Source organism: Pelophylax lessonae (assembly GCF_965119305.1).
Source record: "Pelophylax lessonae genome assembly, chromosome: 12".
Lineage (NCBI taxonomy): Eukaryota > Metazoa > Chordata > Amphibia > Anura > Ranidae > Pelophylax > Pelophylax lessonae.
In genome coordinates this window covers 179,640,765-179,665,613 of record NC_138779.1, presented here as the reverse complement: position 1 = coordinate 179,665,613, position 24,849 = coordinate 179,640,765, and the positions used below count along the sequence as shown (strand labels likewise).

The following is a 24,849-nucleotide window of genomic DNA, read 5'->3' as shown; positions in this document are numbered from 1 at the left end:
ACATGGTACAGGAGATGTCATAGGATGTGCGGACATGGTACAGGATAGCAACACAGGACAGATGGTCAGAGGCTGTGCATTGGAAGGGACAGGAGAGAAAAACATGACAGGTGTTTAGAGGGTGTGCATTGGAAGGGACAGGAGAGCAAAACATGACAGGTGGTCAGAGGCTGTGCAATGGATGGTAGAGGACAGGTGATCACTGACCAGAGGCAGCAGAGGCCGGAGGGGTACAGTCCTATTGCCCGGCCGGCCGGCGCGCACCACCAGGGAGAGGAGTGGAGTGGAGATACATTTAAAAATGGCGCTGCCCGGCACCATTACGTCACGGGACCTGCACATGCGCTGTATGACCGAAAATGCCGAAGCATATACGGGAACACCGGCAATCTTCGGGACGGCGCATGCGCAGTTGCCGTGTCAGCCGGGCCCGGAGACATCTTCTTTATGGGCGCCGCTGCCCTTAAAGCAGCCCCAAGACAGGCGGACTCGCCGGCCTACTGGAAAATTTCCCAGTATCCCGGTAGGCCAGTCCGGTCCTGCCTTCCCTCCAATCAACTCTCAGACCTCTTTTCACTGATGTAACTTCAGCTCTCCACCCCCTGCTTTTCAGAGCTGAGAAATCCTTCAGGCTGGGTTCACATATATGTGAATTGGATGCGAGCTTCCCCGCATCCAATTCGCATGACAGGCGAGTGTCTCCGGCTCTCAATGGAGCCAGTTCGCAGAGGTTCAGGGCAGTGGCAGTTCAGATTGCAGAAGGGTCCTGTGTGTTTTTGGGTCCAGTTCAGGTGCGAATTCAGGCAAAAATTCGGACCTGAATGGCACCTTAATCGGTGAACAGACAGACACTGGACCCCAGGCATGAACTCGAGGCCTCACATATGTGAACCCGGCCTAAGCCTGCATTGATTAATGCAGATTAACAGACATGGGGTTGGATTTACTAAAACTGGAGCATTTATAATCTGGTGCAGCTGTGCATGATAGCCAATCAGCTTCTAACTTCAGTTTGTTCAATTTAGCTTTGACAATAAAACCTGGAAGATTGGAACTATGCAGAGCTGCACCAGATCTTATATGGTTCAGTTTTAGTAAATCTCTCCCATGGTGTGAACAAACCCTTACGGTGGCCATAAGCGCTTTAATAAATGATCTACTTATTTTCTGATTGATCTCTTCAGATAGGAATAATCAATCAATAGTCAACAACCCATTCAATCAATATGCTACACACAGGAAGTGGGTTTTGACTGATAGCTAACGATCATATGATTATAATGATTGTAAATTATTGATCTCTGTTTTGACTATGTAATCTTATAATCTGATCGATCATAATACATTTGTATTCATGAACAAAGTATCTCAGTGTTGCTAACTGATGTAAAATGATTGATAATATTCTGCCCCGGTCCATCAACTCAGTTTGATCAAATAAAATCAAAATTGAGTCTAACGCAATCAGAAGTGAACCTATGGCTATTCGATTATTTGCGGATTTGATTGTTTTGATCAAAAAGCACATTAATAGGTTAAAAAGAAATGGCGTGGCCACCATTAGGCAGCCTTGAGAGGGGTGATTAGCAAAATACACCAGATTCCAGCAGTAAGAATCAGCACATTACTGCAACTGGGATCCCAGGGGCAGGGGCAGACTGGCAACTTTTGGCCCAGGGGGGCAAGTACAAACTAGAGGCCCATGGTGCTGCGACTTGGCCCCCCCCCTCCCACTGTCCCTCTTCCCGTCCTCCTCCTGACCCCCCATTCCAGGCTGAAGCCCTGCTCCAGATACTCTCTACTCACTGGCTGAATCCGTGTTCCCAACCTGGCCAGCTGGGGCGTTTGGGGGAGCTGGGACAGTTTGGTTGGGGCTGGCCAGGGGAAGAGAGTCTCTAGTGGAGCAAGGAATCAGACTCTGCTCTGACACAGTTTACACCATCCATGCTGGGAAGCTAGGCCTGCGTTAGTAGCGGGGACTTTTTACTCCTCTCCACCAGGAATCCTTTAGGCATGTCTGTGGCAGAAGCAGTGCAGCCTTTTTACAGGACATCAGAGCGGCCCAGGGGGCAATTGCCTCCCTGCCCCCTGGCCCAGTCCTCCCCTGCCCAGGGATATGCGAATGTTCAGCCTGGACAAAGTGTTGACAGGCTGAGAGGAGCCATCTTTGCTTGCCTGTATCACACATGCAGCAGGTACCTGCAGTTAGGGACAGATATCCAAGCTTGGGCGATTCTTTCTGCGTCCAGCAGGAATTATCTTTCCCTACCCACATGTGCATTTATCCATTACCACTGTCAGCTTGTCATTAATTAAATGGATAAGGACAACTCTCACTTTGCCTCACCAGGTTGTTTGTGGAAGCAGCGCACTGCTTAATCCATACTGCCACATGTATGGAAAGGGTTAAGTCTCCTTGCTCTTTTCTCTCCAGCAATAAACTTCGTGAACCTATATTATCTTCGGGACACTTACTAGCATCCCCTTTACTGACACCCGTCCACTGATTCTTCTAGCTTCAGCGGTGGCCCCCCTCAGGTCAGGCCCCTTGACACAGATCTGTGCTCACTGTACTGCAGAATCAGATTCTCCAGTGTCTCCCCTTTTAGTCAGCTTCACTGGACCTTCAGGTTCAGTTCCTCTCTAGTCGACTACCTGAGGCCTCACAACCCCTCTACAGAGGAGGAGGCAGCCACCCCCTCCCTCTGGGACCTTGAGCAAATGTGCTCCTGACCTTTATACAGTATCCCAGCATGCACTGAGGCACTTTGCCTTTGCCAAATCACCAGGGCTGTACCAAATGCCTGTGCACTGATTTGTCAGGTTTCCTCCCACTGTCCAATATGCCTCTCTATTGGACCAGTATGAAACACTCTGCAGACAGAACAAGTTTCACATTGAGCAGACCTCACTAACAGATCCTGCTCTCTGGTAAGCAGAGAACAATATACATTTACCTGCAGTCCTTCTGAAAGGCAGACAGGACCCAAAACTATACTTTCTCTCTAGCACCTACCTAGGAGGGTGCTACACACAAGCAGGAAGGATGCAGCAAAATGTAAACAAAGGTGATTCCGGCTGGGAGAATCCGCTGATTCTTTCTGCTGCAATTTGCAGGCTGGCCCTAATCACCCCTGTAAGTGAGCCCTTAAATAACCCAATAATAGCTGAAACAATACATTTTCTTGCAAGGCTTTTCTGTTGCATTTTATAAAACATTACATTAAATGCGTATTATAATATACAAATCCAGCTTAGTTTACAGACCGGAGAAAATGGTTTTCATGGTATAAATGGAGCATGGTGCATATGGACACACCAGGAACATGTGTGTATTTGCCGTAGAGCACAAAGATGATCATACCCAGGATCTTATCATCTCCAGAACTATTTCCAGCTGTTCCGTTACTATAGCAACAGAACTGCGTTTCCCTGGGAACAGAGCCAGCTGCAGCCAACAAAGGGAGCACTATGCTTATCAAATAGAAAATGAATTATTCCCTGCTAGAAAAACTGTGCCATTTTTTTCCCACAGGTATTATCTGACCGGATATTATTGAAGGCTGAATCTTATCTGTGTATGCTAAGGGCCAGTTCACACCACATACAGTCCAGGGTGTTTTTTTTCGGCATCAAAAACGCATGGACAGTAGGTTATATGGTTTGCAATGGCATAGTTCACACCAGTGTGGTCAGTTCCAGTGCATTCCAGTTCCAGAAAAAAGAAAGTAGAACATGCTGCATTTTTCCTGCTCTGGACTGTACTGGAACGCTGTAAAACACATCAAAAACACACCGGAACACACATTTCCATATTTAAGGGCCAGTTCACACCACATGCAGTCCAGTGCATTTCTTTTCTGCATCAAAAATGCATGGATAGTAAGTTATATGGTTTTCAATGCCATAGTTCTCACCAATGTGGTAAGTTCCAGTGCGTTCCAGTTCCAGAAAAAGTAGAACATTCTGCATTTTTCCTGCACAGGACTGTACTGGAACGCGGTAAAACACACTGGAAAACACCAAAAACTCACTGGAACACACATGTTCTTATTTAAAGCAGAGTTCCACCCCCCCCCCCCTCTTCAAAAATTAAAAGTTAGCAGCTACAGTACACATACTGTAGCTGCTGACTTTTAATATTGGGACACTTACCTGTCCTGGAATCCAGTGATGTTGGCACCGCAGCCAATGTTTCCATCGGGTGCTGCCACCGCCATTGACGGTAAGGGAACCCGGCAGTGAAGCCTTACAGCTTCACGGGCAGGTCCCTACTGCGCACGCGCGAAGCGGGGTGCGCATTCGGATTGGCTCGGTGGCGGGGGAAGGAGGAGGGGGCCAAACTTCAGAGGGACGGCGCCGCGGCGCCGTATCCCAGAACTGGGGAAGGGTACCTGTCAATAATAGGTACCCTTTCCCCCCTCCCCCCTGAAAGGTGCCAAATGTGGCACCGGAGGGGGGGAGGGAGCAAATGAGTGGATATTCCACTTTTGGGTCGAACTCCCCTTTAAGGTTAAGAAAAATGAATGGGAAAAAATTCACTGGACTGCATTAAAAACACACCAAAAACGCATCAAAAACACTTTAAAAATGCCCATGCAGAAAAGCATCTGAAATGTATCCAGACTGCGTTTCTATGGTGTGAGTTGGCTCTTAGGGTTAAGGAAAATGCACTGGACTGCATCAAAAACACGCCAAAAAAATGCATAAAAAATGCACTAGAATGCATCAAAAACGTGTCAAAAATGCAGAAAAGCATCTGGATGCATCCGGACGGCTTTTCTATGGTTTGAACTGGCCCTAAAGGGTTAGTTTACTTTTACCAAAAAATTGCCTATGCAGATCAGGGGCATCTGTAGATAAAAACAAACTGTGACGCTCTGACTAAAGTTGAATAATGCTCTTGCTATAGTTGTAGGCCACTTACATACCTCATGAAGCCTGACTGTAATACTCCCAGGACGTTGCTGAGGCCTAGTCATTACTGCTCACCCCCAGCATGGCAGGGAGTGAACTTTCAAAAGCTGAGCTCAAGGCTGCTGCATCAGAGGAAAGAGAGAGCGTGTGAGGAAGTTTGAATCAGAAAAAATGCTCACTCCTGTGATGGTAGAGGTGAACAGTAATAACTAGGCCTCACTTAGTAGTGTCCTAGCAACGTCCTGGGAGTATTCCAGTCAGGCTTCTTGAGGTACTTAAAGCGGAGTTCCACCCAAAAGTGGAACTTCCGCTTTAGGGAGTCCTGACCCCCCGACATGCCACATTTGGCATGTCATTTTTTTGGGGGGGGAGCGGGTACCTAGTTTTGACAGGTACCCGCTCCCACTTCCGCTCGGAGCGCCGCGGCGCCCTGAGCGGAAGTTCTCCTCTCCCCCTCCCTCCCTGCAATCTTCTGGGACACGTCAGAGGTCCCAGAAGATTGCCGGCCAATCACGGCGCGCAGCGCGACTCGCGCATGCGCAGTGGGTACCCGGCTGTGAAGCCGCAAACTGTAACAGCCGGGTGCCCACAGCAGTGATGCCGGCGCCGAGGGAGAGGATCGAGGCTTCCGGCGGCCACATCGCTGGACCGTTGGACAGGTGAGTAAATGGCTGGAACTCCGCTTTAAATATCCTACACCTATAAGAAGGTTATTATTCAGTTTTATATACAGACACTCCATATTTGCATAGGCAGTTTTTTTGTAAAGGTGAACTAACCTTTTAACTATTTATGGGCCGCCCCACGTACATTTACTATGGCAGGGCGGCCCTTAAGCGCAAAATCCCGTACCTGTACGTCATGCCTGTTGCATACCTCCCAACTTTTGAACTTCGCAATGAGGGACACTGAAAGAGAAACAAACCTGCGGCGCGCGCCGTGGCAAATTGTGGGTGTGGCCAATTGCTTAGCAGTGGGAGGGGCTTAAGGGATAGGGTAAACAAAACCCAGACTTCCTAGTACTCATAAAATATGCTTTGATTGCTCAGCCTACCTTAAAGAAGAACTTCATTAAAATAGTCAGAGACTGCATAGCAACCAGCAACTGTTGGGACAATGAAGACTTTGGTGAGAAGTATATAATGTACAGTATTGTGTATATAGTGCAGGAGAGTGTAATGTACAGAATGCAGGGGACAGGAGTGTGTAATGTACAGAATGCAGGAGACAGGAGTATGTAATGTACAGAATGTAAGGGTCAGACTCTGCACCATCCACCCCCCCAGCTCTATACACCCCAAATGCCCCCCCAGCTCCATACACCCCCCCCATACACCCCAAATGCCCCCAGCAGCTCTATCCACCTCAAATGCCCACCCTAGCACTATCTATCCCAAACACCCATCCAACCTCCAAACACTCCAAATTCCCACCCCAGCTCCATCCACCCCAAATGCCCCCCAGCTCCATCCAACCCAAATGCCCTCTTTTGGGGGGCGCAAACAGAAAAATGTAATAGGCATTGCTTTGCGGCAAAAAACGCTGTTAAAAATTGCGTGACTTTGAGGTCACAAAAGTGTGAAAGGGGCCTTCAGTAATCAAGGTAGAGTGTGCCCCCTTCAATGCAGAGAAACCAGCATGCTGTGCCCCCCTTCAATGCAGAGAGACCAGCGTGCCCCCTTTCAATGCCGAATGGCCAGCGTGCCCCCTTTCAATGCAGAATGACCAGCGTGCCCCCTTTCAATGCAGAATGACCAGCGTGCCCCCTTTCAATGCAGAATTACCAGCATGCCGTGCCCCCCTTCAATGCAGAGAGATCATCGTGCCCCCTTTCAATGCAGAGAGACCAGCGTGCCCCCTTCCAATGCAGAATGACCAGCGTGACCCCTTTTAATGCAGAATGACCAGCCTGACCCCTTTCAATGCAGAAAAACCAGCCTGACCCCTTTCAATGCAGAATAACCAGCCTGACCCCTTTCAATACAGAATAACCAGCCTGACCCCTTTCAATACAGAATAACCAGCCTGACCCCTTTCAATGCAGAATAACCAGCGTGACCCCTTTCAATGCAGAATGACCTACCTGACCCCTTTCAATGCAGAAAGACCAGCCTGACCCCTTTAATGCAGAATAACCAGCGTGACCCCTTTAATGCAGAATGGCCAGCGTGACCCCTTTAATGGAAAATAACCAGCGTGACCCCTTTAATGGAAAATAACCAGCGTGCCCCCTTTCAATGCAGAATGACCAGCGTGCCCCCTTTCAATGCAGAATGACCAGCATGCCGTGCCCCCCTTCAATGCAGAGAGATCATCGTGCCCCCTTTCAATGCAGAGAGACCAGCGTGCCCCCTTTCAATGCAGAATGACCAGCGTGACCCCTTTTAATGCAGAATGACCAGCCTGACCCCTTTCAATGCAGAAAAACCAGCCTGACCCCTTTCAATGCAGAAAAAACAGCCTGACCCCTTTCAATGCAGAATAATCAGCCTGACCCCTTTCAATGCAGAATAACCAGCCTGACCCCTTTCAATGCAGAATAACCAGCGTGACCCCTTTCAATGCAGAATGACCTACCTGACCCCTTTCAATGCAGAAAGACCAGCCTGACCCCTTTAATGCAGAATAACCAGCGTGACCCCTTTAATGCAGAATGGCCAGCGTGACCCCTTTAATGGAAAATAACCAGCGTGACCCCTTTAATGCAGAATAACCAGCGTGCCCCCTTTCAATGCAGAATGACCAGCGTGCCCCCTTTCAATGCAGAATGACCAGCATGCTGTGCCCCCCTTCAATGCAGAGAGATCATCGTGCCCCCTTTCAATGCAGAGAGACCAGCGTGCCCCCTTTCAATGCAGAATGACCAGCGTGACCCCTTTTAATGCAGAATGACCAGCCTGACCCCTTTCAATGCAGAATAACCAGCCTGACCCCTTTCAATGCAGAATAACCAGCCTGACCCCTTTCAATGCAGAATAACCAGCCTGACCCCTTTCAATGCAGAATGGCCAGCGTGACCCCTTTTAATGCAGAATGACCAGCCTGACCCCTTTCAATGCAGAAAAACCAGCCTGACCCCTTTCAATGCAGATTAACCAGCCTGACCCCTTTCAATGCAGAATAACCAGTGTGACCCCTTTCAATGCAGAATAACCAGCCTGACCCCTTTCAATGCAGAATAACCAGCGTGACCCCTTTCAATGCAGAATGACCTACCTGACCCCTTTCAATGCAGAATAACCAGCCTGACCCCTTTTAATGCAGAATGACCAGCCTGACCCCTTTCAATGCAGAATAACCAGCCTGACCCCTTTCAATGCAGAATAACCAGCCTGACCCCTTTCAATGCAGAATGACCAGCGTGACCTCTTTTAATGCAGAATGACCAGCCTGACCCCTTTCAATGCAGAAAAACCAGCCTGACCCCTTTCAATGCAGAAAAACCAGCCTGAACCCTTTCAATGCAGAATAACCAGCCTGACCCCTTTCAATGCAGAATAACCAGCGTGACCCCTTTAATGCAGAATGGCCAGCGTGACCCCTTTAATGGAAAATAACCAGCGTGACCCCTTTCAATGCAGAATGACCAGCGTGCCCCCTTTCAATGCAGAATGACCAGCATGCCGTGCCCCCCTTCAATGCAGAGAGATCATCGTGCCCCCTTTCAATGCAGAGAGACCAGCGTGCCCCCTTTCAATGCAGAATGACCAGCGTGACCCCTTTTAATGCAGAATGACCAGCCTGACCCCTTTCAATGCAGAATAACCAGCCTGACCCCTTTCAATGCAGAATAACCAGCCTGACCCCTTTCAATGCAGAATAACCAGCCTGACCCCTTTCAATGCAGAATGGCCAGCGTGACCCCTTTTAATGCAGAATGACCAGCCTGACCCCTTTCAATGCAGAAAAACCAGCCTGACCCCTTTCAATGCAGAAAAACCAGCCTGACCCCTTTCAATGCAGATTAACCAGCCTGACCCCTTTCAATGCAGAATAACCAGTGTGACCCCTTTCAATGCAGAATAACCAGCCTGACCCCTTTCAATGCAGAATAACCAGCGTGACCCCTTTCAATGCAGAATGACCTACCTGACCCCTTTCAATGCAGAATAACCAGCCTGACCCCTTTTAATGCAGAATGACCAGCCTGACCCCTTTCAATGCAGAATAACCAGCCTGACCCCTTTCAATGCAGAATAACCAGCCTGACCCCTTTCAATGCAGAATGACCAGCGTGACCTCTTTTAATGCAGAATGACCAGCCTGACCCCTTTCAATGCAGAAAAACCAGCCTGACCCCTTTCAATGCAGAAAAACCAGCCTGAACCCTTTCAATGCAGAATAACCAGCCTGACCCCTTTCAATGCAGAATAACCAGCGTGACCCCTTTAATGCAGAATGGCCAGCGTGACCCCTTTAATGGAAAATAACCAGCGTGACCCATTTCAATGCAGAGGGAGGGAGGGATGACAGAGGGATGACAGAGGGAGGGAGGGAGAGAGAGATGACGGAGGGAGGGAGGGAGAGATGACAGGGGGAGGGAGGAAGGGGGGGGAGGACAGAGAGGAAGTGAGGACAGAGGGGTATAGGATGGGAAGGGAGGGAGGAGAGAAGAAAAAGGGGGAGAAGAGAAAGGGGGGAGAGCTCCTCCTCCATAGACATGCTGGATATTGTAGTCTCACAAACTCCCCTCTACAATGAGACACACGGCAATCCCGCCCAGCCTCTGCCTCTCTCACACACAGCCACAGCTATAGGGGTTGGGAGGGCACATATCAGGGGGTCCTGAGGGCACACACTATGGGGGTTGGGAGGGCACATATCAGGGGGTCCTGAGGGCACACGCTATGGGGGTTGGGAGGGCACATATCAGAACCTGAGGGCACACACTATGGGGGTTGGGAGGGCACATATCAGAACCTGAGTGCACACACTATGGGGGTTGGGAGGGCACATATCAGGTAGCACTTGGGGGGTGGGCAGGGAAAACCAGGGAGGTGGAGAGCACTGCGGGGGGGGGGCGGGACAGGTAGCACTTGGGGGGTGGGCAGGGAAAACAAGGGGGGTGGAGAGCATTGCGGGGGGGGACAGGTAGCACTTGGGGGGTGGGCAGGGAAAACCAGGGTGGTGGAGAGCACTGCGGGGGGGGGGGGGACAGGTAGCACTTGGGGGGTGGACAGGGAAAACCAGGGTGGTGGAGAGCACTGCGGGGGGGGGGGGACAGGTAGCACTTGGGGGGTGGGCAGGGAAAACCAGGGTGGTGGAGAGCACTGAAGGGGACAGGGAGCTAGGGAAAGATGAATTCCTCATATGCAGCTGCCCCATCCCCCTCCTATCCAGCACACACTTCGGCACTCACCTTCTTCCCGCCGAAGCTCCGCCCCTTCTTCCCGCTGAAGCTCCGCCCTTTCTTCTAGTAGAGGCCACGCCCCCTTCTTCCGCCGCGGCTCCGCCCCTATTCCCGCCGCCGCTCCACCCCCCTCCCCCCCCTGGACACCGGGCAGGACACCAGCTGACACCCCCCAGTGCGTGGCACCTGGGGCGGGCCGCCCCCCCCCCCCCGCCCCTTGGTACGCCACTGGGGGGAGGTACAGGGGGCGATAATGTGTGAACAGTGGGCAGGCAGGGGCAGCAAACATGGAGTGAAATGGCTGCAAGCTGTCCCAACCGTGGCTCTGCCGGAATGCAGCCGGGGAATGGAGCACAGCGGGACAGCAGCTTAGACAAAGCCATGACATTTGGCAAGCGTGGGCAGCAAGGGGCAACTGCTTTGGGCACCCCAAAAATGACAGCCCGTTTTTACCTGCATTAAAGACGCCCTGACTACAGTCTGTGTCTCTGATTGTTTCCCGGCGCTTAGAGGCATGACCCGAAGACGGGGGCGGAGCTGGGAGGAGGAGGGGGGAGAAGAGATGGCCGGCCAGATGATTTTGCGGGACTTCAGCCCGCTCCGCGGGACCGCGGGACTCACTCCAAATTGCGGGACAGTCCCGCGAATTCCGGGACGGTTGGGAGGTATGCTGTTGTTGGCTCTGGGGTGTTCCCCGCATCCAATTCCTATGTCAGGAGATTGTGACCGGCTCTCTACGCAGCCGGTTCACATATCTCCGGAGCGGCTCCGTTGAGAATTGCACAGGAGTCCTGTGCGTTTTTTGGTCTGTTTCGGGTCCGAATTCTGTCAAACATTCGGACTGAAATGGTGAGCAGAGATGCACTGGACCCCTGCTGTGAGCTGCTCCGTGCAGGAGTGTGAAGCCAGCCTCACAGACCACCACCAGCCCATACACTATGGTACACAACCAGTTGCCTGTTTTCACAGAACATCGGGTAAAGGGGAAAAAGTTGTTGCCGCCTTTGAAGCGGCCATGTTGTTGGTTAGTAGTGGGCGGTTTAACAATGTCCACTCCTCATAGCGTGTACCATAGTGTATAGGCTGGGGGTGGTCTGTGAAAACAGCAACTCGACAAAATATCCAATTATTGCTGCTGTAGAGTCACCAGAAGTTACAGGGTTGGAGATTTTTGCAAATTGGAGTTTTCGGCAGAACATCGGCAGCGTGCTCTCCCTTTTCTTCCCTGTTGTTAGTGAATGACAGGTTTGCTATAACACCTACAATTTATCTAATTTTCCATGCTAGATAAGACTTACACTGCCATTGCTTAAGGTTATTTATAGTCTGTTAACATAATAACCTGAAAAACTCTGCCACAAGAAATTAAATAACAGAGATAAAAAAAAAAACTGGTCTGAAACACAAGAAATTTCCAAGCAATGTGTATTTTTTTCCAAATTTGTATATTTAGTTTGAAACAAATAATGCTTCTAAAGCACAACTGGGTACTTTATTCTATAAAGGACTGTATAGTGTTACACATTTTTTTAATTTATTATCCAACATGATAACGACCCCAAACACACCTCCAAGATGACCACTGCCTTGCTACAGAAGCTGAGGGTAAAGGTGATGGACTGGCCAAGCATGTCTCCAGACCTAAACCCTATTGAGCATCTGTGGAGCATCCTCAAATGGAAGGTGGAGGAGCTCAAAGGCTCTAACACCCACCAGCTCCGTGATGTCATCATGGAGGAATGGAAGAGGACTCCAGTGGCAACCTGTGAAGCTCTGGTGAACTCCATGTCCAAGAGGGTTAAGGCAGTGCTGGAAAATAATGGTGGCCACACAAAATAATAAAACTTTGGGCCCAATTTGGACATTTTAACTTAGGGATGTACTCACCTTTGTTGCCATCAGTTTAGACATTAATGGCTGTGTATTGAGTTATTTTGAGGGGACAGCATATTTACACTGGTATACAAGCTGTACACACACTACTTTACATTGAAGCAAGTGTAATTTCTTTAGTGTTGTCACATGAAAAGATATAATAAAATATATACAAAAATGTGAGGGGTGTACTCACTTTTGTGAGATACTGTATATATATATATATATATATATATACTGTACATATATTTTGATAAACATTGATGTTTTACATTATATTTTCTATTCTTTGATGATATATGTTATACTTACCTTTTCTGGCTTTCTGTGCTTCTCTATGCAATGCAGGCACATCATGACTGGTGGGAGAGACCAGCAGGGAGCTGTGCATTGCTTCCTGAAAATATTGCAGCCCCTTGCCTCACGGATGCAAACTGTGGGATGGCTTTTGAGAGGCGTTATGCTAATATTACCATTGCTTGATGTCAGATGCCCATCTTAGGAAAGCTATATTTGCAATGCATCATTGAAAAAATGGAAATCCAATTAATGAAAGGGATGGTCAGGAAAAGTAAAGCCCCGTACACACGAGAAGAAATTCGGCCGGGAAATTTCGTCCGACGACCGATCTGCCGATTTTCGGCTTGTTAGTATGGTGCTTTCGACAGCCGACTCCGACTTTTCGCCTGACAAAATCCTGGTGTGCAGGTATTAAAACTTTTGTCCTCCGTCAAAACATGTCCGATTTTCGTCTCATTAGTACATATTTCGAAGGGGAAAAATCTTATGAGCAAAACTAGGCATGCTCAGAGATGAAAGAACACATAGAAAGCAATCCAACACATGACATCACTTCTGAAGTAGAATTCTGTCGTACGGGAAAATTCGTGTGCAGTCTAGAGCACATTCCAACCAACAGACACGCACTCTGGATAAAAGACGGACGACCGGTCAGCGGAAATTCGTTGCATGTGTACGAGGCTTAAGGCTGGGAGGAAAACGCTAGATAATTCTGGAAGTCCTCCAGCCAGAAAAATATGTAGGCTCTAATGCACACAGAAGCTCACAGCAAAATCAGAGTAAGCAGTACCTTCGGCAATCATGCATAGTATAACTGTTCCAAAAACATTATTGGGGTCGTGGCACACAAGTGCAGCATATAGAATAACCAATTGTAGTTTTTTTTGCAGGGGTTGAGTGAAACCAGGCAGGACAATACAGGGGGGTTGAGTGAAACCAGGCAGGACAATACAGGCAACATGAGATGGTAAGTATGTTATCAGGTGGAAGAAATTCATTAAATGACTATTTCAAAAGTGAAAATGTCCTTTAATCAATGTAATTTTTAGAAACGGTTACAGTGAAGGTTACTTAACTAACCTTGTGTAAGCTCCAGACAGATTTGTTGAAACTCCAAAGGACTGTGGACTCCTTCTGTGGCCCAATGCTACAGTGCCGGACTAATCAGGAGACATTTAGTAAAATCACATGAAAGAGGGTGAGTAAATCACATGCTTACCCATATCTAGAAATGTTGGCTTTTTGATTTTCCTGACGTTCGCTGAACAGAGCTGGGGGGGGGGGCAATAAAGGCAAGCACAGGCTGCTTGGAAGGAGAGCAGGGTTAATTGATGCTTATACTTTGCCCTGCATTGGTAAAAGAAAGGGTCACTTTAATTGCTTTGTGAACATTTACCAAACACTTGCTAATAATGCCCATGTGAACTGGCCCTAAAGACAACTGTAGTAAACAGAACAGTAGAATGCATAGAATATGTAGAAAAAAGGAGAAAGTTGGACTGGAAATGAGTTCAGGGAAGGCTTTCATACATGTTTGTATCAAGGAAAAAGTCCACATGAAATAACCATGATTGAAATATGTTTTGGAAAAAAAAGATATGAAAGAATAAAATATTTCTATTACCAAAGTGCCATGATACATGAAAAAAAGAACGTGATTCCATGTAAAAGTAAAATTTGTGTTTTAAGAGATGCTATTTATTAAAGCGGAGTTCCGGCCTCAAATATCTTTTTTAACTAAAAATACCCCTATAATTCTAATCCATCGCCCTTTACAGAACCGCTATTCTCATACTTACAAGGTGTACAGTATTGGATTTTAGTCAAAATCTTACCTTTAAAAATGCTGTCTGAGCACAGCCATCTTGGATGTGGGCATCTGAAGCCGCAGTGTAATCTCCTGTGTCCTTCTTCCTGATTCCAGGGATTGTTCTGGGAGTTCTTCCTGATTCCAGCCTCCTGGGAGTGATGACAAACAGCTCCCAGGTTGCAATGCAAAGGCGGAAGTGATGTCGGTGGCCGCGGCCACAGAGGGGGGAGAAGGAGGAAGTACAATCAAAAATGCAATGAAAATAAGGTAAGGGACCCCCAAAAAAAATGTAAAATGCCCAATTGTTGATCAGCATAGCGAGCACTCCAGGAATCCCTAAAGTTGCAAAATAGGCCGGAACTCTACTTTAAAGACAGCTACGAGATCAAGGATTTAGTCTTATGCTGGCCATATACCTGTAGAATGTTGTGAACAAATTGTTGTTTTCACATTTTGGATCTGAAACTTCACTTTCGTGGGGAAAAAAAATAGCACAAAGGAAAAAAAAAGCGTATACAATTGCAACACAAGTCATATTGTAATTGAATGGTATTAATAATTAACTTTCCTTTTCAATCTGTAGCTCTGTAATTTTTTGAAAATGCAATGCAATATGACTACCTGGAGGTGGTCTTGTACACAGAATGTGTACTGACCACACCCCAGAAACATAATTTCCTGCTTGTGTGGTTGACTCATCAATTCTGCAAGTCTGCACTAAAATACAAATCAGATTTCAAGCATCCCCTGCAAAAAAAATGTAATTTTTGGTAATATACTCCCAATAGGAAATCACATCTAAACTGAAGCAGGTCCAGCAGATTTCCTCATTAGAGCCCTGCAGTTGCACAGCTGACTGCTAATAATGAAACAACTCCTAGACTCACTTTCCCACATGGACACTGACAAACCCACTGGGATTTATTCAGAATAACGAAAGGTAGGAATCTGCAACAAAGTTTGTTAAAATCCCTGTAATGTACAGAGATCGCCCAGAGAAGAATGTTTTTTATTCAACAAAAGTGGAGTTACGCCTAAATTACCCAAATCACCCAACATTTATTGCCAGATGATTCTTTACCAATATTATTCCCTACTACTTACTGTATACTTCTTTGGGTAAATAAACTAGATTACTGATGCCATACTTGAATGTAGCAAAAAGCCTTGAAATGGATATTCTCTTGCCTTTCTCCTGTCAAAAAATGGATACTGAAAGTACAGGATATACAAGATACAGAGGAATGGAATGCAATGCAATGATAAATGTGGCCAATTTGATAGTACGTACTTGGGCGCTGTGGATAGAATTCACATCTGACATGTAAACAATTGCTTCTGTAATGGGTACAAAATTACATACAACTAAGTTTGACTTTTGGCTTGCAATGCAGTGAGTGGCAGAACTAGAGACTAGGGATGATCGAACTTTTGAAAAGTTCGGTTCGACCAGAACACCCGAATTTCCCAAAAGTTCAGTTCGGATTCAAGAACCCCATTGAAATCAATGGGACCCGAACTTCTGGAATCTAAAAACACCATTTTGAAGCCCTAAAACCCAATAAATGCCCCTAAAAAGTGCCTAGGGTTCTGGGTCATGCCCCAGGGACTATGAATCAGGCAAAAAAAAATTCTTAAAAATTGTCGTTTTTGATATATATATATATATATATATATATATATGTATATATGTATACCCCTAACCCAGAATCTGCATAGTGGGGTCACCCTGACATGGCAGAGTTTGGTCACCCTGACATGGCAGAGTCAGTTCACCCTAAACTACACTATGGTCACCCTGACATGGCAGAGTCAGTTCACCCCTAACTACACTACGGTCACCCTGACATGGCAGAGTTCGGGCACCCTGTCATGGCAGAGTCAGTTCACCCTAAACTACACTACGGTCACCCTGACATGGCAGAGTCAGTTCACCCTGAACTACACTACGGTCACCCTGACATGGCAGAGTCAGTTCACCCTTAACTACACTATGGTCACCCTGACATGGCAGAGTCAGGTCACCCTCAACTACACTACGGTCACCCTGACATGGCAAAGTCAATTCACCCTAAACTACACTATGGTCACCCTGACATGGCAGAGTCAGTTCACCCTTAACTACACTACGGTCACCCTGACACTTAAAGCTATCCCTACGAAAACTTTGAATCTAACTATAGTGGTATATAGTACCCTAACTACACTGCATATCCCTTTCCTCACACTTATAGTTGCAAAATGACACTGGAGCTTTACAAGCAGCAGGAGAAACACAAATGCTTCCACTCTCTTCCACAGCCTCTGTATTACAGTGCTAGAGTTTTGGCGGGGCTATGTTACATACTGGGGGGCGTATGGGGGGCGTATTCACTCCTGATTGGGCTCTGGACCCTGTAGTCACTCCAATCACATTTTACTGATGTTTCTGGGCCAATCATGGGCTTTTAAAGCCCAGTTCCTGTTCCATTGCATTTTGGGCGGTTCTGGTGGCCGAATTCCGAACTTTTACCGCAAAAAGTTCGAAATTCGGCTGAATTTCGAACACCCAATGTTCGGGTCGAACCGATGGTCGACCCGAACCGTTCGATCATCCCTACTAGAGACATGGAAAGTTGCTATATATTCTGGTAATTGTGTTCCCTTTCCATGTTTTCTTTTTTTTCCCCATTTTTACCTCCTCTTTTTCCTCATATTTTTCTAGGCTCCTGTTATTTCTTTGTCTGGGAGATGTACATTTTTTTTCTTTATATATATATATATATATATATATATATATATATATTGTATATTTGTAGATGAAGCTACCACTGTTACTGTATATGGAACCAGGAACTTTGTTCTGTTTTTGTAATTCTGTCTGTATTATTTTATATTGAAAATACAAAATAAAGATTTATGAAAAAAGAAACTTGTCTTTCTCAGGACATTCATTTAACTAAAAGTGGTAGTAACCTCACGGGATTGATTTTTACCTGTAGATAAGCCTATAATAAGTAAATATTTCCTAAATGTGCACCGTTTAGGAGATATTTACTTTTCAGCAACCGGTGATGTCACCAGCCCATGCACACTGGGCTCTGAATGGACTGTGCCATCCATTCACAAAACCCTGTGCCTCGGCCTTGACGTTATCAGGGCTCAGCCATTTATATGCCCGAAGCCCGCATACCTGAAAGGAAGACCGGGAGAAGAGGGGAGCGCCTACAGCTGTCACAGCGCTCCACTGGAAGGCTTCGTTTTCAGGTAAGTCTGTCATAATATGCTAGTATGTGGTGCATATTAGCACATTATGACTTAAATTGCCCAGGGCCCAATTTTTCTTTGGTGCAGTTTACTACCATTCTAAAGATGACAATTGGACAACCAGTGTCGACTAAAAATTCAAAGGACATAGCTGGAAATTTTGTTGCTATATCTAATGGGAACAAATTAATTTCCTTCCATTGAATTTGCTCCCAGCTGAGAAAAATCATGGCTAGTCTTATGTGCATGCACTTTAAAAGTTTAATATAGAAGTAGAGCATTCGCTCTGAGAAAATCAAGACATTGATATGGTTCTGAACCGTTAAGTCATTCAAAATCTGTTGACTCCATGAAGGCACTGTCAAATGGTTGGATGAGTGATTTTTATACTTTCTTGTCTGAACGTTCGAAAGAAAATCTACAAGTGTAAGGCAAACTTTAGAAATCTGAAATTTGGTAGTAAGCCAGGGAAAACTTCTAGCAGATGTCATGCTCCTAATTGTACTAAGATTATACCCAAGGGGGCTTGAATTTACTTCAATAGTGTATGTGTAGCACTGCCCCCGTAGGAACTGCTGAGTATGGATCTATCTTGGGTCTCCCTCTGATTATCCTGTTGCCAGATACCAGGTATTTGCACACCCTGCAAGGTGCACACACACACACTTTCGCTCGTTGTCTTCAATGACCAGTCTAGGGGTTTTGTTGTTTTATTTGGAGAACTTGGATAGGAGAAGGGAGTACATTCGCAAGTCCACTTCTCCAGTGGGTGCCGTTTTTTTTCTTCATAAAGAAAAAGGGGGGTGAATTGAGACCTTGCATTGATTTTTAGGGGCCTCAATCGCATCACAGTAAAGAATGCATACCCGATTTAGTTGATTACTGAATTGTTCGACCGCCTCGAGGAAGCAACGGCCTTTACCAAGCTTGACCTAAGGGCCATGTATAAGCCTTCTTGGGCTACATCATTTCAGCTGAGGGGGTTCTCAAAGGACCCTCAGATGGTTTTGGCTGTTCTACAATGACCTTGTCCCAGTGGTCTCCGTTCGATTCAGCGTTTCCTTGGATTTGCCAACTACTATCGGAAATTTATCAGGAACTTTTCTTCTTAGGCCAAACCTATCTCAGATCTGACCAAGAGGGGAAGCAATTCTCACAATTGGACGCCTGCTGCCATGCAAGTGTAGCACCCTCCTAGGTAGGTGCTGGGTTGATAAAAGCTTAGCAGCTCACCTGCTTATCAGGGAAGCCTGATTGTTAGTTTTGCCTGTTGCATGTGTCCATGTGTGATTCATCTGGTCTGAGGTAGTGTCCCCACTGTATCCAATAGAGGAATCTATTGGACAGTGGAGGAAACCCAGCCAATGACATACAGACTTTTGTGGCTGTCCCAGTGGGTTGGCACAAGAGTGGTGCGTCCTGGGTTAGGTCATAAAAGCCAAGGGCACATGTGAAAGGGCATCTTTGGGCGGGAAGCCAGGTCCGAGGAGGAGGGTGACGGCTGTCTCTCCTCCTGTCAGCAAGGAAGGTGGTCACAGGCAGTCGGCCTAGTGGACTAAGTGTGTGATGCTGAGCCAGGAGGTCCAGGATACTGACGAGTGGAGCTGAAGGCAGAGCAACCCAAGGAAAAACAGTGTCCGTGAGTACCGGGAAGCTTGCTAGGGGTCTGCCCAGGAAGGGGACCATTACAGTGGAGAAACAGTGGACAAGAGGCCAGCATGCAAGGGAAGTGAGAAAGGGGGTGCCAGGTTAGGACCCTGAAGAGGAATTCATTCAGGAACATATCTTCTAATTCAGGAACGTATCTTCTACTTCACTTCAGTGGCAAAGTGAAGCAGCGGCCTTGCCGCACACACTACAGTCAGCTGTCCTCAGAAATTGTGCATAGTTCAAGTTGGAGTATCCCACTCATCCCTTCTCCCATCCAAGTTCTAAAATAAAACACAAAAAAAATAAATCCCCTGGACTGTTCATTGTCTGAGCCAAGTCTTAAAGTGATAAGTTTTACAGACTGTTGCAATGGGTAACCCAGGGGAATCCACACTCAGCAGCTCCCTAGGGGGCAGTGCTACACAAGCTTTCAAGGACCTCAAGTCTGCTTTCGCTTTGGCTCCCATTCTGTCTCATCCCAATCCTGGTTTGCCCTTTGTCTGAGAGGTGGATGCATCTGAGATGGGAGTAGGCACCCTCTTGTCTCAATATCAGACACCTGATGGACCCTTACTTCATTGTGGGTTATACTCCAAGAAGCTGTCTCCAGCTGAATGCAATTATGAGATTAGAGACAGAGAGCTCTTGGCCATTATCCTGGCTCTCAAAGAATGGAGACACTTGCTCGAAGGTTCTGTGGTTCCAGTTCTCATTCTCACCGATCATAAGAATCTGACGTATCTCACAGAGATCAAGAGGCTAACACCCCGTCAGGCTAGATGGGCCCTATTCTTGTTTCGTTTTAACTATGTGGTCTCCTATTTGCCCGGCTCCAAGAATGTTAAAGCTGGTGCCTTGTCTCGCCAGTTTTCTGAGTTGTCCAGGGTTGACTCCGTGCCAACACCGGTCATACCTTCAAATCATATCCTGGCTGCAATCCGCACTAACTTAACCTCTCCTCTTGATGAACAGTTCTTGGCTGCCCAACCTGATGCTCTCAGAGAGAGACCTGCTGGAAAATGTTTTGTACCTGAGGTGTTGCGCATCAGACTGTTGCGCATATACCACAATTCAAAGACTTCCGGTCATCCTGGTAAGAACCAGATGTCCTGTGCTATTTCCCTTTAGTTCTGGTGGCCACATTCTCCACACTGATGTTGCTGCATAGGTGGCTGCTTGTTCGGTCTGTGCCAAGAACAAATCTCCTTGGCACCTTCCCTTGGGCCTACTGCATCCCATTCCCAATAGGGAGCATCCCTGGTCTCACCTGGACATGGATTTTTTTGTGGAAATTCCCGTGTCTCGAGGTTACATGGTTATCCTCATGGCTGTTGACCGGTTCTCCAAAATGTGACACTGTGTTCTGTTTAAGCGGCTGCCTACCGATCAGGAGCTTGCCTTGGTGTTGGACAGGGAGGTCTTCAGTTTACAGGGGTTGCCTAAGGATATTGTCTCGGACTGTGGGAGCCAGTTTGTCTCCAGGTTCTGGCGCGCCTTTTGCTCCCAGTTGGGTATTCGACTCTCCTTCTCCCCGGCCTACCATCCACAGTCCATTGATGCTGCTGAGCATTCCAACCAAGCTCTGGAGCAATTTCTCTGCTGCTATATCTGTGACCATCAGGACAATTGGGTTGATCTGCTACCTTGGGCGGAGTTTGCAAGAACTCTGCCATCAACTCGTCTTCCGGAATGTCTCCATTCATAGCCAATTATGGGTTCCAACCCATTGTGTTGCTTGAGTCATTCTCGGCATAGAACATCCCGGCTGTAGAGGATCATTTTCGTGTCCTCCGTTCCTCTTGGGTGCAGATTCAAGAGGCATTACGGGTCTTTGCAAAGTGTCAGAAGCTCCAGGCAGGCCGGAGACGTCTATCTGCTCCTTCGCACCAGGTCAGGGAGAGGGAGTGGTTGTTGACCTGTAATCTCAAACTCAGGGTGCCCACTCCAAAACAGGCACCCCATTTGGTTGGGCCTTTTCGCATCTTCCGTAAGGTGAACCCGGTGACCCTTGCCCTTGATCTTCCCCCTGGCATGCGTATCTCCAATGTCTTTCACGTGTCACTTTTGAAGCCACTGGTTTGCAATCGCTATACTTCTTCACTTTCCTGCCCTCGTCCCATTCCTGTGGGCAATCATGGGGAGTATGAGGTTAGCAGCATCTTGGATTCTCATCTGTTCCAAGGTCAGGTTCAATACCTGGTGCACTGGAAGAGTTATGGTCCTGAGGAACGCTCCTGGGTTACCTCAGCTGATTTTCATATTCCTGCCATTCTCTGTGCTTTTCATGCCGCTTTCACCAGAAACCGTTTTTTGCTCCGCGGAGGGGGGGGGGGGGGGGCAGTGTGGGGAAATTCCAAATTCAACTATGTACAGGTGAGTACAATTCTCACTTGGCCTCACTTAGTGGAACTGAATAACACATCTTCTGCTGAACCATACAGCACTTGCATGGGAAAAATAAGAATAAGTCATTTGCTTGTGTTAGCAGCAGACTCAGTGAACTTAGTATCTTCAAGACACTAGCCAGTATCTGTCAAGGTTTTACCTTGCTATCCTGTTGGCAGCCATCTTGGACATGTGCAGACTGCTGCCTCCTATAGACTCTGATTGCATCATCACTTCCTGCTGCCTGGGTGTTGCACTTTTATGATGCTGCACACCTGACTATGTGAAAAATTGGGGGACAGCGCTCAATAGTGTGAATCAAATTCAATCACTTCTATTAAATGATTTAAATAAATGAATGAAATAAATAAATATAAACACAAATCTTAAACCACAATTAAATGAGCCAAAAAAGAATGAACCAGAAAAGGGGGTTCCCCTTAAAGTGCTTAAATTTTAAAGTGATTGTGCATATAGTACTTTAAATCATATTAGATATACAGTCCTTGTATCTCCAAAGTGCAAGTTCAAAAACATGCAACAAAACAAAACAAAACTGAGTGATTGTTCTTAAAGTGCTTCATGTGCAGCAAAATTGCATTTCTCCATGTGAATGGGGGAATCCGTCAACATGTGCTCAGCCCACTTACCAAACGACCCCTTGGGGTCTGGCGTAGGTAAATGGTGTCTTTAATGCCCGGTATCTTTAAATCCCTGCTGAAGATATATCCGGGATCTCCTACTGCTGATTTGGAAGAGGGCTGGATCAGGATTCCGGTGTCTATCGCACTCAGACGTACGGCGGTTTCAACATATCATAAAAGGTGCAAGGAAGCTCATGGTATAGTATGTATAAACTCCGAATTTAATAAATAGTAGTCACTTACAGTTTAGTTTTGAAGGAACAGCTGTAGAGCAGCGCCGCAGCCGGTTTGCATTCCGGCTGCATTCCAGAATCCGGAAGTGACGTAGAGCGTAGCACGGGAACCAACGTGTTTCGTCATCAAGCGTATGACATCATCAGGGATGGGTTGCAGTCCTTGCCCTTGGGTTTGTTCTCCAAGGTGTATCTCTGCTAGCAGTCTTCTGTTCCTCCGTGTATGACCTGGCTTGGCTGATGACTTTCCGGGCTCTGGACCTGACATCGGCTGAGGACCCGGCATTGGCAGATGACCCGGCATCGGCAGACTACCCAGTTCTGGACTCGACCCCGGCTTGGATGAGTATCAGCTCCTGGACTTGAACCCAGCTTGTTCCTGCTCTCTCTTCCTCACTCTTGCTGTGCGATTATTGTTGTTTTCTCCAATAAACTGCTTTATTTTACCTGCATCCCCGTGTGGTCTGGTTTCCTTGCACCCTGACAGTATCCACTTTCTAGTGACTTTCTAGTACCAAGAGGAGGATTCTAACAGCAACAGTCTCTAGGATCCCTGTGGGAAGTCTGTACTCACAAGGCCCTGTCCATAGGTCACCTTCCTCCATGATATCAGACGAGATCCATGGACATCCTCCCACAGTCAGCACTCAAAAGAGTCCCTGGGTTACAGCATCTCTGTTTCTGGCCCTCAGGTTGACCACCTGAGGCTGCATGGCAGCCTATGCTGGGGAGGAGCAACAGCCCCTCCCCACCTGGACTTCGCTCTCCAGCCGAATACCCGAAGCCACATGTGTACCTCAGATATAAGTACAGTCACTTAGCATGCACCGGGGTCCCTCACGTGCCTATTCATCTGCACGGTTTCCTTCCACTATCCAAAACACTATGTCACTTTTGGATCACTGTGAAACAGCAAGCCAGGATGAGCAGCATCAGAGAACAGTAGGCATGTTCTAACAATCACAGCTCCCTATTAAGCATACAGCACCTAGATTTACCTATCTGTTAAGCAGAGAAACCAAAAACAATATACACCTACACTAGCACCTACCTAGGAGGGTGCTTTATATGTAACCCACTTCCGGTAACCATTTCCTACAGAAAATTTCCATGAACAATTTGCTCATTTTAGCTTGACCTTGTCAAGACCTTTTTTAGCTTGACCTTGCCAGAAAGTTGTCGGGAACATTGAGAAGAGCAGACAAGAGCTAAACACAGCACAGACAAAACACGTGCCACCCACTCGGTTGCTGTGCTTTTGGCACCAAAACCTGGCCAGCCATTCTCAAAGCAGGAAGTTTACACTTACAGTGGACTAAATGTACTGAACTCACTGCTGACAAATGTGGTTCAGTCTCAGAAAAATTCTGCAACTAAATGTCAGTGGAGGATTTTTATGAAAGAAGTGCAATCTATGAGGTTCTGATTTTAGTACCATAATTAAATTATTATAGGTAGTTTTATATCACAGTTTACACAAGGCTTTACTTATTGTACATTTACATTTGTCCTAGCCCTCAAGGAGCAGGTCCCTCGCTCACATATATATAGGGACAATTTACATAGAAGTCAATTCAAGTTGAAGTTTAGATATGGCAATGTTATTATAGTTACACTGGTCCAGCTTAAACCGTTGTAAGTATATATGCGCCGTGGAAGCTGGAAATCACTGTAGTAGGCACTGCTACTACAATGATATCCACTCCAACCTAGACCAATGTAACTACAGTTGGTATAGAAAAGAATCACCCACTTTAAAAATAATCACATTTTGTTGCTTTGGAGCCTGAAATGAAGCCATACCTAAAATTCTTCTTTAACCACTTGCCGACCGGTCACGTTGACCGTACTGCGGCAAAGTGGTTCATTATCGTCCAGCGACGTAGTACTACGTCGCTGGACACCTCCCCCTGTAGGCGGCGCTCGCGCTCCGCCGGAGGCGCGCTCCCGCTGTTTTCAGTCACAGCGGGAGTCAGGCCAGGGAAGGAGTGGCGGCGATCGCCGCTGCTCTTCCCCGATCATCGGGGAATCTAGTTTGGAGATCCGCCCGCCTGTGTAAACAGAGCGGGCGGATCTCCTAAGTGACAGGGAGTGACAGATTGCAGTGTTCTGCATAGCTGAACCTGCGATCTGTCCCTGACTCACTCAGTCACCTCCCCCCACACACGTCAGTAAGCACCAGGCATACATTAACCCCTCCCTCTCCAATAAAATTAACCCCTTCCCTGCCAGTGTCATTTTTACAGTAACAGTGCATATGTATAGCACTGATTACTGCAGTAATGTCACTGGTACCCCCAAAAGTGTCAAAAATGTCAGTCAAGGGTCCGATCTGTCCGCCGCAATGTCGCAGTCCCGCAAAAAAAAAAATCGCAGATCGCCGCCATTACTCGTTAAAAAAAAAAACACCAAAAATGACAGAAATCTTTCCCTTAGTTA

General features: G+C 47.0%; 1 protein-coding gene across 1 annotated transcript in view; it reads right to left on the bottom strand.

The window, feature by feature from the left end:
* LOC309568316 (uncharacterized protein) overlaps positions 1-12,646 on the bottom strand; it is a 240,500-nt gene extending 227,854 nt beyond the window's left edge. The window contains exon 1 of the mRNA XM_082273980.1: positions 12,455-12,646. The gene's annotated coding sequence lies outside the window, so the exon portion shown is untranslated. The remainder of the gene's footprint in view (positions 1-12,454) is intronic.
* Between the last annotated feature and the right edge of the window lie 12,203 nt (positions 12,647-24,849).